Source organism: Nerophis ophidion, linkage group LG20 (genome assembly GCF_033978795.1).
Source record: "Nerophis ophidion isolate RoL-2023_Sa linkage group LG20, RoL_Noph_v1.0, whole genome shotgun sequence".
In the NCBI taxonomy this organism is placed as follows: Eukaryota; Metazoa; Chordata; class Actinopteri; order Syngnathiformes; family Syngnathidae; genus Nerophis; species Nerophis ophidion.
This window is the reverse complement of record NC_084630.1, coordinates 23,856,968-23,869,347: the sequence shown is the minus strand read 5'-3', so window position 1 is coordinate 23,869,347 and position 12,380 is coordinate 23,856,968. Positions and strand designations below refer to the sequence as shown.

At 43.7% G+C, this 12,380-nt stretch overlaps 1 long non-coding RNA gene across 1 annotated transcript; it reads right to left on the bottom strand.

Annotated features, from left to right (window-relative positions):
• Positions 1 to 2,362: 2,362 nt before the first annotated feature.
• LOC133538593 (uncharacterized) lies at positions 2,363 to 4,435 on the bottom strand. Its single transcript, XR_009803048.1, has 2 exons — positions 4,139 to 4,435; positions 2,363 to 2,529 (listed from the first exon to the last, which is right to left on the bottom strand). It is a non-coding gene; the product is annotated as an uncharacterized LOC133538593 (long non-coding RNA).
• Between the last annotated feature and the right edge of the window lie 7,945 nt (positions 4,436 to 12,380).

Below are 12,380 nucleotides of genomic sequence, written 5' to 3'. Positions count from 1 at the left end.
TTTAACTACCTCAGCGACCTCAGCCCCAGAAATAGGAGAGTCCACCACAGATTCCCCAGGCACTGCTTCCTCATAGGAAGACGTGTTGGTGGGATTGAGGAGGTCTTCGAAGTATTCCTTCCACCGATCCACAACATCCGCTGTTGAGGTCAGCAGAACACCATCCGCACCATACACGGTGGCCACTTAATCTATACATTTGCAATCAGAATTTACATTCTTCCAATTGTTTATATTTCTTATTTCAATTATTATTTAACAATATTCAAAGCAAATAGTTGTCTATTGCTATCTGATAGTTGTTTTAATTGCCATGTCTCCTAATTTATTCTATATTATGTTATTATCTTATCTTAGCTCAACACCCAGATGTATTGTGTACTGCAAATGTCTAAAACATAATCTAACCTAAGAATGTTATACTACACTTCAAAGTTAAACCTACTTTAAACTTACATGTGTTACATTCCTTTTCACACCTCCCAAATGCATCGTACGCACACACACACACACACACACACGTCGTGTGTGAGTGCGTGCTTGCACTCATAAGGGCAAAGATCAGCAACACTTGAAGAGCATTTCTCTTTTTTTTTCTTCTTTCTTCATCTAATGAAAATGTATCCCACTTTATTTTTAATTTTTTTATTTATTTTTTTCCCAAGATGGCGCTGCTGTAGTGGCTGCTGTTGGCAGGAGCTCTGTGCTCTTGTGTCCTCCTTTTGTGTTTCCCTCTTGTTTTTATGTGTTATTATATTTTTTTGCCTTTTGGTCCGGGAAGCTTTGGGACTGTGTGACAAGGGGTGGCACTTTCGTGACCTCTGTGGTGCTTTTTTGTGGACTTCTGGATCTGCCTCCCGGGAGCCTTTTGGCCATGGAGACCAGCTGCTGGGTGTCTGCCACACCGGAGTCGGTTTGGAGGGACTGGAGGAGATGCGGATGAGGGGACAGGGCTCCGGAGCTAGCACTGAGCGCTGGGACGGAGAGGCTTCGCGGTGTCTTGGCTGGGTGAGCAGGTGTCGGACACCTCAGTCTCCTTTGACGTATCATCGCTCATCGACACTGGCCAAGAGTGGAGTCAGCTGTCTTGGTTGCTTTGTTGGGTCTGCTCCTGTCTCTGGCCATGCTCCCTCCACCCCAGCGGACGATGGCGTTGAACACCGCTGAGGCCACCGCAGTGGATATGTTTCTTTTACTTTTTATTCATAGCTGTTTGTAGAAGTGTCTGGTTGTATCTGCTGCTTTAATGTCTTTAATGTCCTCTGTGTTCTTTGATGTTTGATGTTTCCCTCTTACACACATGTAAGAGGGATGTGTACTATGGCTATGAGTTGTTTTTTTCCCTTGGCCTCAGTCTGCACCCCCTCTCCAGGGCCCAGGCTAAGACCGATTTTTTTATTTCATTTTAATCTTCTATTTTTTTCTCCCATTCCCCCCCCCCCCCCCCCCCCCCCCCAGGACAGCCTGCAGTTTGCGTACCAGGAAGGCGTTGGTGTGGAGGATGCTATCCTTTACCTGCTGCATCGAGCCCACTCACAGCTGGATAAGGGAAATGGCACTGTGAGGATCCTGTTCCTGGACTTCTCGAGTGCCTTTAATACCATCCAGCCCCGCCTCCTTCAGGACAAGCTCTACAAAATGCAAGTGGACCCCCTGCCTGGTTGCCTGGATTTCGAACTACCTCACCGACAGGCCACCAGTACGTCAGACTGAAGGACATCACGTCTGACACTGTGATCAGCAGCACCGGAGCACCGCAGAGAACGGTGCTGGCTCCTTTTCTCTTCACCCTGTACACCGCTGACTTCTGCTACAACTCAGAGCTGTGTCACATCTAAAAGTACGCGGATGACACAACCATCGTCGGGTGCGTCAGGGATGGCAGAGAGGAGGAGTTTCGGAACCTGGTGAAGGACTTTGTTGTCTGGTGCCACACGAACGTCTTGCAGTTCAATCCGTCAAAGACCAAGGAGCTGGTCATTGACTTTGGGAGGTCGAGTCCACGGTTACAACCTATTGTGATTGAGGGAGTTGAGGTACAGACCGTGGACTCATTCAAGTACCCTCGGGGTTTGGGGTGGACAATAAGCTGGACTGGACTGTTAACACGGACCACCAGTACAAGAAAGGACAGAGCAGGCTGTACTTCCTCAGGAGACTGCACTCCTTCAACATTTGTAGAAAACTCCTGTGGATGTACTACCAGTCTGTGGTTGCCAGTGTTCTGTTCTACATGGTAGTGTGCTGGGGGGGCAGTACATCTAAGAAGGACAGCTCCAGACTTGAGAAACTGATCAGGCGGGGCCGGTTCTACAATCGGAATGAAACTGGACTCACTGGTGACGGTGGCAGAGAAGAGGACTGGTGGACAAACTAGTGAGCATCCTGGATGATGCCAGTCACCCTCTGCATAGCGTTATCAGTAGCCAGAGGAGCCTGTTCAGTGCTAGACTGCTTCATCCCAAGTGCAGGACTAATAGACTCAAGAACTCCTTTGTCCCACACGCCATTAGACTGTACAACTCCTCTCTGGGACAGGGGACGGGGGGTATTAGGATGACAGGGGATGCAAAACATTAACAGTGCAATACGTTTTCATAACATGGTCACTACTGCCTACTTTGTCTTATTATATTCTTATTTTACTGTTATATTGTTATTCCCATTGTTTTTATTCTTTTTGTAATATTTCTCTATTTTGTTTCCTTTAAACCCCCATTATTTACTTTTTTTTTTTTTTTTTAATTGATCTCAACTCTGTACACTGCTGCTGGAATTTTTAATTTTTCCCTAAAGGAACTCTCCTGAAGAAATCAATAAAGTACTATCTATCTATCTATCTATCTATCTCTATCTATCTATCCATCTATCTATCTAATATAACACATTCTCACCCCCCTTACGGTCTCTCTCTCTTTCCCTTCTCTCTGGCCCTTTCATCTTTTTAAGATTGCCTTTTGTTTTTGCTTTTATGGCGCCTCTTAAGTTCTACTAATTTGGTTGTTTGTAATCGTCCCTAAATTTTTTATAATTTATCCATTTATTTAAACATTTGATTCTATCAGGATCCTGGTTTTCGATTACTTTCTAATCTTTACATTTTAGTTCATCTTTTGGACTATCCCTTGGTTTACTTGTCCCTTTTCCCAGTTTGTAAATTTGGAGTAATCCGTCGTCCCCTACAGAGCCGAACTTATAAGACTTTTGTCTTTGTTGTAAAATAGTGGTTTAATTTATCATTGTGGTACACGTCACTTCTACTGGAGATTATTCCACAGTGGAGGTGTCTTGAATAATGCTTTCACAATAACCCACTATATACTTCTCACAACTTTAACATCGAGTGATAGCCTAATGGCGATTTCTCCCACACACTCTCAGGTTCACACTTTTCAGTATATTGATTGGCGGAAATTTCAATTTTTTCATTGTGGACTCCGACGTCCTCCAGATTATCGTTTTTCACGGACAAAATTTCAGTTTTCTGAAAAGACCATTTAAGGTCTGCGTTTTGGACTCCGTCGTCCCTCAGGATATGGCTTACAGATTTTTCAATTCATTGTGGGCTCTGCCTCCCTCCAGTATTTTATGGCGCACATTCACACCTTTCAGTATATTGATTAGCGAATATTTCAATTTTTCATGTGGACTCCGACGCCCCCCAGGTTATTATTGTTTACAGAAAAATTTCAGTTTTCTGAAAAGACCATTTCAGGTCTGTGTTCTGCACTCAGTCGTCCCTCAGGATATGGCTTACAGATTTTTCAATTCATTGTGGGCTCTGCCTCCCCCAGTATGTTTTTTTATGGCTATCACGGATGTTCCAGTTTTCGCGGTCCCGCTTACCTGCAGTATTTTGGCCTCTTCAGTTTTACAATTTTAATTTTTAGCTTATTTTGGATATTTCAGTTTGCGCGGAATCCGATGTCCTGCAGTATATTGGCCATTCTACCTCTTAGAGCCTAGGATTTACAGGGTTTGTATATGCGTCGTAACCCTTAGTTACACGCTTTTTCTATGCATCGTAACCCTTAGTTACATGGTTTTTCTATGCGTCGTAACCCTTAGTTACACGCTTTTTCTATTCGTCGTAACCCTTAGTTACACACTCTTTCTTTGTAATTTAAAACGTACTCACTGAACTCTGCGTTCCTTCCTTTTGTCATCGGTGTTCCGTCAGTCGTCCAATTCCAGCCAAAATGAATAAACGCAGTTCCTCAATCAGGATTTGGATGCCATAGTCTCTGGTTTCACTCAGTCTTGCTGGAATCGTCACACGTGTTGGAATCTGGCTCGAAGGACCAAGAAGATGTCAGGTTCAAACACTGATGACATCTATTAAACAAGACAAAAAGGCAAAGAATCAAACAGAGACAGAATTAAATTTATACTCTGATCCGAGGAGAGGCATGGCCACTGTACACCCTGTACAGTTCCTTCACCATACTCTAACCCAAGATCGTTCTCGTGGTTCTTTATTTGATTTTCACCCCCCTCCTTCCCACAGCTGCTTCCTCAAGGAAATGGGTCGTGACCAGCATTGCCTTCAGTTCCTGAACAGATCAAAGAAAGTCCCATAAAATAGATCACAGAGAGTCCCATAAAATAAATCAAAGAGGGTTCGTAAAAATACTTAAAAGAGTTCCTCTGGAAGTTGGGCAGATTCTGCCATCTGTCCGCCTGGAAGTCCAGCATTCTTCTTGGAAAGCTCCAGCCTTTTTTCTTCTCGTCAGGAACACAATGTAATACAAGGTTTTATTTGATAATTTGCACAGAACTTTTCTGACAAGTTGCATGCACAGATGTCTCAACAACCACTCCAAGCATTGATCAGCACATCATACAAGGTCAAATGCAACATGTCAGCCAAGCATTGATCAGCACATCATACAAGGTCAAATGCAACATGTCGGCCAAGCCTTGATCAGCACATCATACAAGGTCAAATGCAACATCATACAAGGTCAAATGCAACATGTCGGCCAAGCATTGATCAGCACATCATACAAGGTCAAATGCAACATCATACAAGGTCAAATGCAACATGTCGGCCAAGCATTGATCAGCACATCATACAAGGTCAAATGCAACATGTCGGCCAAGCATTGATCAGCACATCATACAATGTCAAATGCAACATCATACAAGGTCAGTCAAGTCCATCTGAGTGACAACATCCCTCTCTAGCCTTCTGGGATCTCCATGACAACTGACATGCACCCTCTAATCCCCTTGCTGGTGATCTTCTGTGACACACCTGGCGTGTCTGCGCTTGGCTCCTCCCACTTGACGCTCCAATAAGCAGGCGGTGTGATCCGGTCAAGCATGGCCACATCCAACATGTGGAGGAGAGAAGATGCATCCGACTACTTGGACCATCAGAGGACTAGGGACAACTCCACCAACAACCTCCATGTTGTTGTCACAGCAGTTGGACACAACATACATTTATCATTTCAAAGTAAAGGTCTGGGAAATTAAAATTGTGACATTTTGTACAAGGACTGATGATCTATTAATGGATTCCTCACAGAGAAGTGACTTGTTTACAAGTACAATGGAGAAGGCGGAAGAGGCTTAAAGGGCAAATGAATCCCAGCGTCTTCTCAGTTTGTACTAATTGCAGCATTAATATTCATGCAGAAGGTTGTTGTGCAGGGGAAGTAAGAAGCCAGTAAGAAGCCAGAGGAAAGCCAGTAAGTAGCCAGTTAGAAGACAGTAAGAAGTCAGTAAGAAGCCAGTAAGAAGGCAGTAGGAAGGCAGTAAGAAGCCAGTAAGAAGGCAGTAAGAAGGCAGTAAGAAGACAGTAAGAAGCCAGTGGAAAGCCAGTAAGAAGCCAGTAAAAAGGCAGTAAGAAGCCAGTAAGAAGGCAGTAAGAAGGCAGTAAGAAGGCAGTAAGAAGACAGTAAGAAGGCAGTAAGAAGACAGTAAGAAGCCAGTGGAAAGCCAGTAAGAAGCCAGTAAAAAGGCAGTAAGAAGACAGTAAGAAGACAGTAAGAAGCCAGTAAGAAGCCAGTAAGAAGCCAGTGGAAAGCCGGTAAGAAGGCAGTAAGAAGCCAGTAAAAAGGCAGTAAGAAGCCAGTGAGAAGCCAGTAAGAAGGCAGTAAGAAGCCAGAAAGAAGGCAGTAATAGGCCAGTAAGAAGGCAGTATGACGCCAGTAAGAAGCTAGTAAGTGATGTGTATATTGCATCTTTATACTGCTGTTGATATTAATATTTTTCTTTGACTACTTTGGATTGTTTTGTGTCATGTGTCTCCTCTCAATGACTCTGTTGTTTGCCATTCTGAATGTTGCTGCTTTGGTTTGGAACAGTTTTATTATTGTAGTATTGAGTATTATTTAGTTTAATTTAATTTGGGCCACTTTGACCTGCATTCTAAAGGTGGTATATGTCAGTGGTTCTCAAATGGGGGTACGTGTACCTTTGGGGGTACTTGACAGTATGCAAGGGGTATGTGAGATTTTTTTTTAAATATTCTAAAAATAGCAACAATTTAAAAATCCTTTATAAATATATTTATTGAATAATACTTCAACAAAATAGGAATGTAGGTTCATAAACTATGAAAAGAAATGCAACAATGCAATATTCAGTGTTGACAGCTAGATTTTTTGTGGACATGTTCCATAAATATTGATGTCAAAGATTTCTTTTTTTGTGAAGAAATGTTTAGAATGAAGTTGATGAATCCAGATAGATCTCTATTACAATCCACAAAGAGGGCACTTTAAGTTGATGATTACTTCTATGTGTAGAAATCTTAATTTAGAATTCAATCACTTGTTTATTTTTCAACAAGGTTTTAGTTATCTTTATATCTTCTTTTCCAAATAGATCAAGAGAGACCATCACAAATGAGCAATATTTTGCACTGTTATACAATTCAATAAATCAGAAACTGATGACATAGTGCTGTATTTTACTTCTTTATCTCTTTTTTTCAACCAATAATGTTTTGCTCTGATTAGGGGGTACTTGAATTTAAAAAATTGTTCACAGGGGGTACATCACTGAAAAAAGGTTGAGAACCACTGGTCTATGTGTTCCAGATAATTGACCACAAGAACTCCTCTGATCCTCATGAGTTCATCAAGTACTGACTTTGACTGCTGGACACTGTGGACAAAAGCTTGAATTTTCATGTCAAATCCAGTAAAGTTTGTTTTTAATGTGTAAGAGTATATAAATAAATAAATGGGTTGTACTTGTATAGCGCTTTTCTACCTTCAAGGTACTCAAAGCGCTTTGACACTACTTCCACATTTACCCATTCACACACACATTCACACACTGATGGAGGGAGCTGCCATGCAAGGCGCCAACCAGCACCCATCAGGAGCAAGGGTGAAGTGTCTTGCTCAGGACACAACGGACATGACGAGGTTGGTTCTAGGTGGGATTTGAACCAGTGACCCTCGGGTTGCGCACGGCCACTCTTCCACTGCGCCACGCAGTACTTGTCCATTAGGCACCACACAACTGTCAAATGTGGTGGAAACACAAACCACACACAATTTGTTCCTGGAACATATAGTTCTAAAGGTTCCAGGAATTTGTAGTTCCTTAACCTTTGATGGAAAAAGGCTGCATGTGTGAATGTGCAGTGAATAATTTAACGGGTTCCAAGCTCTTACTGTAAAGCACTTTAAAAATGTCCAAAAATGTGCACACAAAAAAAAATCTAATCCAAGTTCAAGAGAAATTAAAGATGAATCCAATAGACTGACCTTGATCCAAGGGACTGACCTTGATCCAAGAGACTGACCTTGATGTAAGGGATTGACCTTGATCCAAGAGACTGACCTGGATTCAAGACACTGACCTTGATCCAAGAGACTGACTTTGATCCAAGGGAGTGACCTTGATCCAAGGTACTGACCTTGATCCAAGAGACTGACCTTGATGTAAGGGATTGACCTTGATCCAAGAGACTGACCTGGATTCAAGAGACAGACCTTGATCCAAGAGACTGATATTGATCCTAGGGACTGACCTTGATCCAAGAGACTGACCTTGATCAAAGGGACTGACCTTGATCCAAAAGACTGTTATTGATCCAAGGGACAGACCTTGATCCAATGCACTGACCTTGATCCAAATGACTGACCTTGATCCACGAGACTGACCTTGATCCAAAAGACTGATATTGATCCAAAAGACTGATATTGATCCAAGGGACTGACCTTGATCCAATGCACTGACCTTGATCCAAGGGACTGACCTTAATCCAATAGACTGACCTTGATCCAAAAGACTGACCATGATCCAATAGACTGAGATTGATCCAATAGACTGACCTTAATCCAAGAGACTGACCTTGATCCAAAAGACTGACCTTGATCCAAGGCACTGACCTTGATCCAAGAGACTGAACTTGATCCAAGGGACTGACCTTGATCCAAGAGACTGACCTTGATCCAAGAGACTGATATTGATCCTAGGGACTGAACTTGATCCAAGAGACTGACCTTGACCCAAGGGACTGACCTTGGTCCAAATGACTGACCTTGATCCAAGAGACTGAGCTTGATCCAAGAGACTGACCTTAATCCAAGAGACTGACCTTGATCAAAGGGACTGACCTTAATCCAAGAGACTGACCTTGATTGAAGGGACTGACCTTGATCGAAGGGACTGACCTTGATACAAGAGACTAACCTTGATCCAAGGGACTGACCTTGATCCAAGAGACTGATATTGATCCAAGGGACTGACCTTGATCCAAGGGACTGACCTTGATCCAAAAGACTGACATTGATCCAAGAGACTGACTTTGATCCAAGAGACTGACCTTGATCCAAAAGACTGACATTGATCCAAAAGACTGACCTTGATCCAAGGCACTGACCTTGATCTAAGAGACTTTCCTTGATCCAGCTCCAAAAGGGATCGAGCTCTTCTTTTTTCATTCCTCCCCAGTGTTTTGTGGTTTTCGCCTAACAACCCTGTCAGGAAAAACCAAAAAACATGAGCCACAAGCCAGATCTGCACCTTTATTCAAATCTAAAGTAAGATCTGATTGGAGCCTCTTTGCAGGACTTCGTGGAAGTCAGGAGGTTTTCTACAAATGGGTTGTTTGGCGCAGGAGAAAAAAGCAGCTGCCAAACCAGCCCCACTTTGAGACCAGGAAAAACATCTCCAGGCCAACAAAAAGGACATATGAACACATGTTACATATGAACACATGTTACATATGAACACATTACAGCACACAAACAACTTAAGACATGCAACGGCGGGTTCTACTCTGTAAGCCATCATTACACCAGGAGTTGAGCGGCAAAGGCGTGGATTTGGGGTCTGGGTTTGAGTGCATATCTGTGCAGTAATCATTAGATACGTGTATTATCTACAAGCCTGGCGGTCACTCCAATCAGCATTCACAGAACAGAGTCAACATGTCTTTGAGGAGGGGCAGAGCAGTGTTAAGGGGGTCTATCGCTGCATTGGTCTTGCTGGGGTATTTCCAGCCCGGCTCAACCAAGGCCATTGCAGAGGGAGTCAAACTGTCGTAAGCGTTGTATTTGGTCAATTGTCCATTCTGGCTCTCAAATTGATCATAATCTCACCTTGCAGAGTGGAAACATTCTCCGAGATGTTCTCCAATATGCCATAGCATTCCAGGGCTCTGCCCATCCCACCCATCTCTTGCACCTCACAGCCTGATGTAACAAGTTCCGCAAACATTTTGTGAGCATGGTCGTTGCACAGACCCTCGTCAGGTTGGAGGAAGAACATTTGGGAGGAGCTAAGCACCCTTGACAAGGTTTTCATCTTAAGCATCTGCTCACTTCCTCTCCAGTCTTGATGCGAGTGTTGATGCGCTGAGGTTATGTAACCAAGTGTGACAATGGAAGAAACAGAGCAGAATGAAGGGCAGAGGGGAGCACATGAAGGAGGCCAACGCAAACCTGCAAGCCACCCAGATGGCAAATGTGCCAACTTGTTTGAGCATGGGGATATCGACATCTCCCCCTCCTACTTTCTGCGTCGCACGCGCACTTTTGACATCTGAGCCGTCGCCCTGGCAACACTTGTCCTCTCTTGATTGATTGTCTGCTAAGTTCAAAAGTGTGAGTGAGCGTGGATGTGAGCCATGTCGCCGCACGCCAGGCCAGCCCTCTCCCCCTTCAACGCCTCCTCGAGAGCTCCCAGCTGCAAGAGCGCGGAAGAGAAAATAGACCTGTCTCCATTCACGGCTCCTCTGCTGCGCCGTTCCGATCAATGGCTTTTCGGGGCAATCGGCAAGCCTCTTTTGTGGTGGAGCCCGTACAGTGTGTGTAATGATCCCACATTCACACGCTGCAAATGACATAATCATGTGTTCATGTTCACGTCGAGCCTCGATGGCTTCGGGAGGAATGAAGGTGAAGATGTTCTGCTAGCCCTCGGCCTCCAGGACTGCTAATTCCCATCTGCATACATTCTTGTGTGGCCTCCTACTCATCCCTCTTCTCCTTTGCTCGCTGGAGGACGCCTGCAGCATCACAACACGCCATGACTTCCACTTGACTGGCTGATGCTGGATTGTGCTCAAAGGGGGTGGACAGTGAAATCTTTGGCTAACGAAGCCATAAGTCATGTGGTATAGTTCACGTACTAGAACTAAGCAACTCACTATGAATAAATACTCAAGACATAAAAAAATTTGACGGATGATTTGCACACACATGCTCATGATGTAGGATGGAAGTGGACATGTCCCAGCAGATAGTTTCAATATGCACAAAGCAGCGACAATGTTCCACAACTAATACGAATACAAGTACAAGCTGAGGTAAAGATCCATTTTTTGTTTCTCTCAAAAGTAGTTTGAGGCAAAGTAAGCACGCCTCGTATCAGTGTTGTGTAACACTGCCATCTGGTGGTGGCAACAAGTAACTGCTTCAGTCACTTGCATGTTTAAAGGGGAACATTATCACAATTTCAAAAGGGTTAAAAACAATAAAAATCAGTTCCCAGTGGCTTGTTGTATTTTTTGAAGTTTTTTCCAAAGTTTACCGGTCTCGGAATATCCCTAAATAAAGCTTTAAAGTGCCTTATTTTCGGCTCTCTGCGAAGACACTATCCATTTCCCTGTGACGTCACACAGTGCTGCCAATGTAAACAAACAATGGGAATACCACAGCAAGATATAGCGACATTAGCTCGGATTCAAACTCGGATTTCAGCGACTTAAGCGATTCAACAGATTACGCATGTATTGAAACAGATGGTTGGAGTATGAAAATATTGAAGAAGAAACTGAAGCTATTGAGCGAATAGCTATTGACGCTATTCATAGCCATAGCATGGCCGAATAGCTGCGTTAGCATCGCCGGTAAAATGTGCGGACCAAACGATCAGGACTTTCGCATCTTTTGACACTGGAGCAACTTAAATCCGTCGATTGGTGTTTTTTTTTCGCATTAAATGTAGGTGGAAGGAAACGTAATATAGTTGCAAATGCATCTGCAGGTTATCCATACATCTCTGTACCATGTCTGCTTTAGCACCGCCGGTAAATAGCATGTTAGCATCGATTAGCGTAGCATGTTAGCATCGATTAGCTGGCAGTCAACATCAACAAAACTCACCTTTGTGATTTAGTTGACTATCGTTTGAATGCATTTGCAGGTTATCCATACATCTCTGTGCCATGTCTGCCTTAGCATCGCCGGTCAAATGTGGAGACACTCTGGTACATTCAATGGGGGTCTGGCGGCAGACACTTTCGCATCTTCGGGCCAGTGGTGCAACTTGAATCCCTCCCTGTTAGTGTTGTTACACCCTCCGACAACACACCGTCGAGGCATGATGTCTCCAAGGTTCCAAAAAATATTCAAAAAAACGGAAAATAACAGAGCTGAGACCCGGTGTTTGTAATGTGTTGAAAATGAAAATGGCGGGTGTGTTACCTCGGCGACGTCACATTCTGACGTCATCTCCTCCAGCGCGATAAACAGAAAGGCGTTTAATTCGCCAAAATTCACCCATTTAGAGTTCGAAAATCGGTTTAAAAAATAGATGGTCTTTTTTCTGCACCATCAAGGTATATATTGACGCTTACAAAGGTCTGGTGATAATGTTCCTCTTTAAAGTTAAAGTTCCCATGACAGTCACACACACACACACACACACACACACACACACACGCACACACACACACACACACACACACTAGGTGCATTTGAGCCATCACCCTTAATCACCCCCTGGGAGGTGAGGGGAGCAGTGAGCAGCAGCGGTCGCCGTGCCCAGGAATTTTTGATTGATTGATTGATACTTCTATCAGTAGATTGCACAGTACAGTACATATTCCGTACAATTGACCACTAAATGGTAACACCCCAATAAGTTTTCAACTTGTTTAAGTCGGGGTCCACGTTAATCAATTC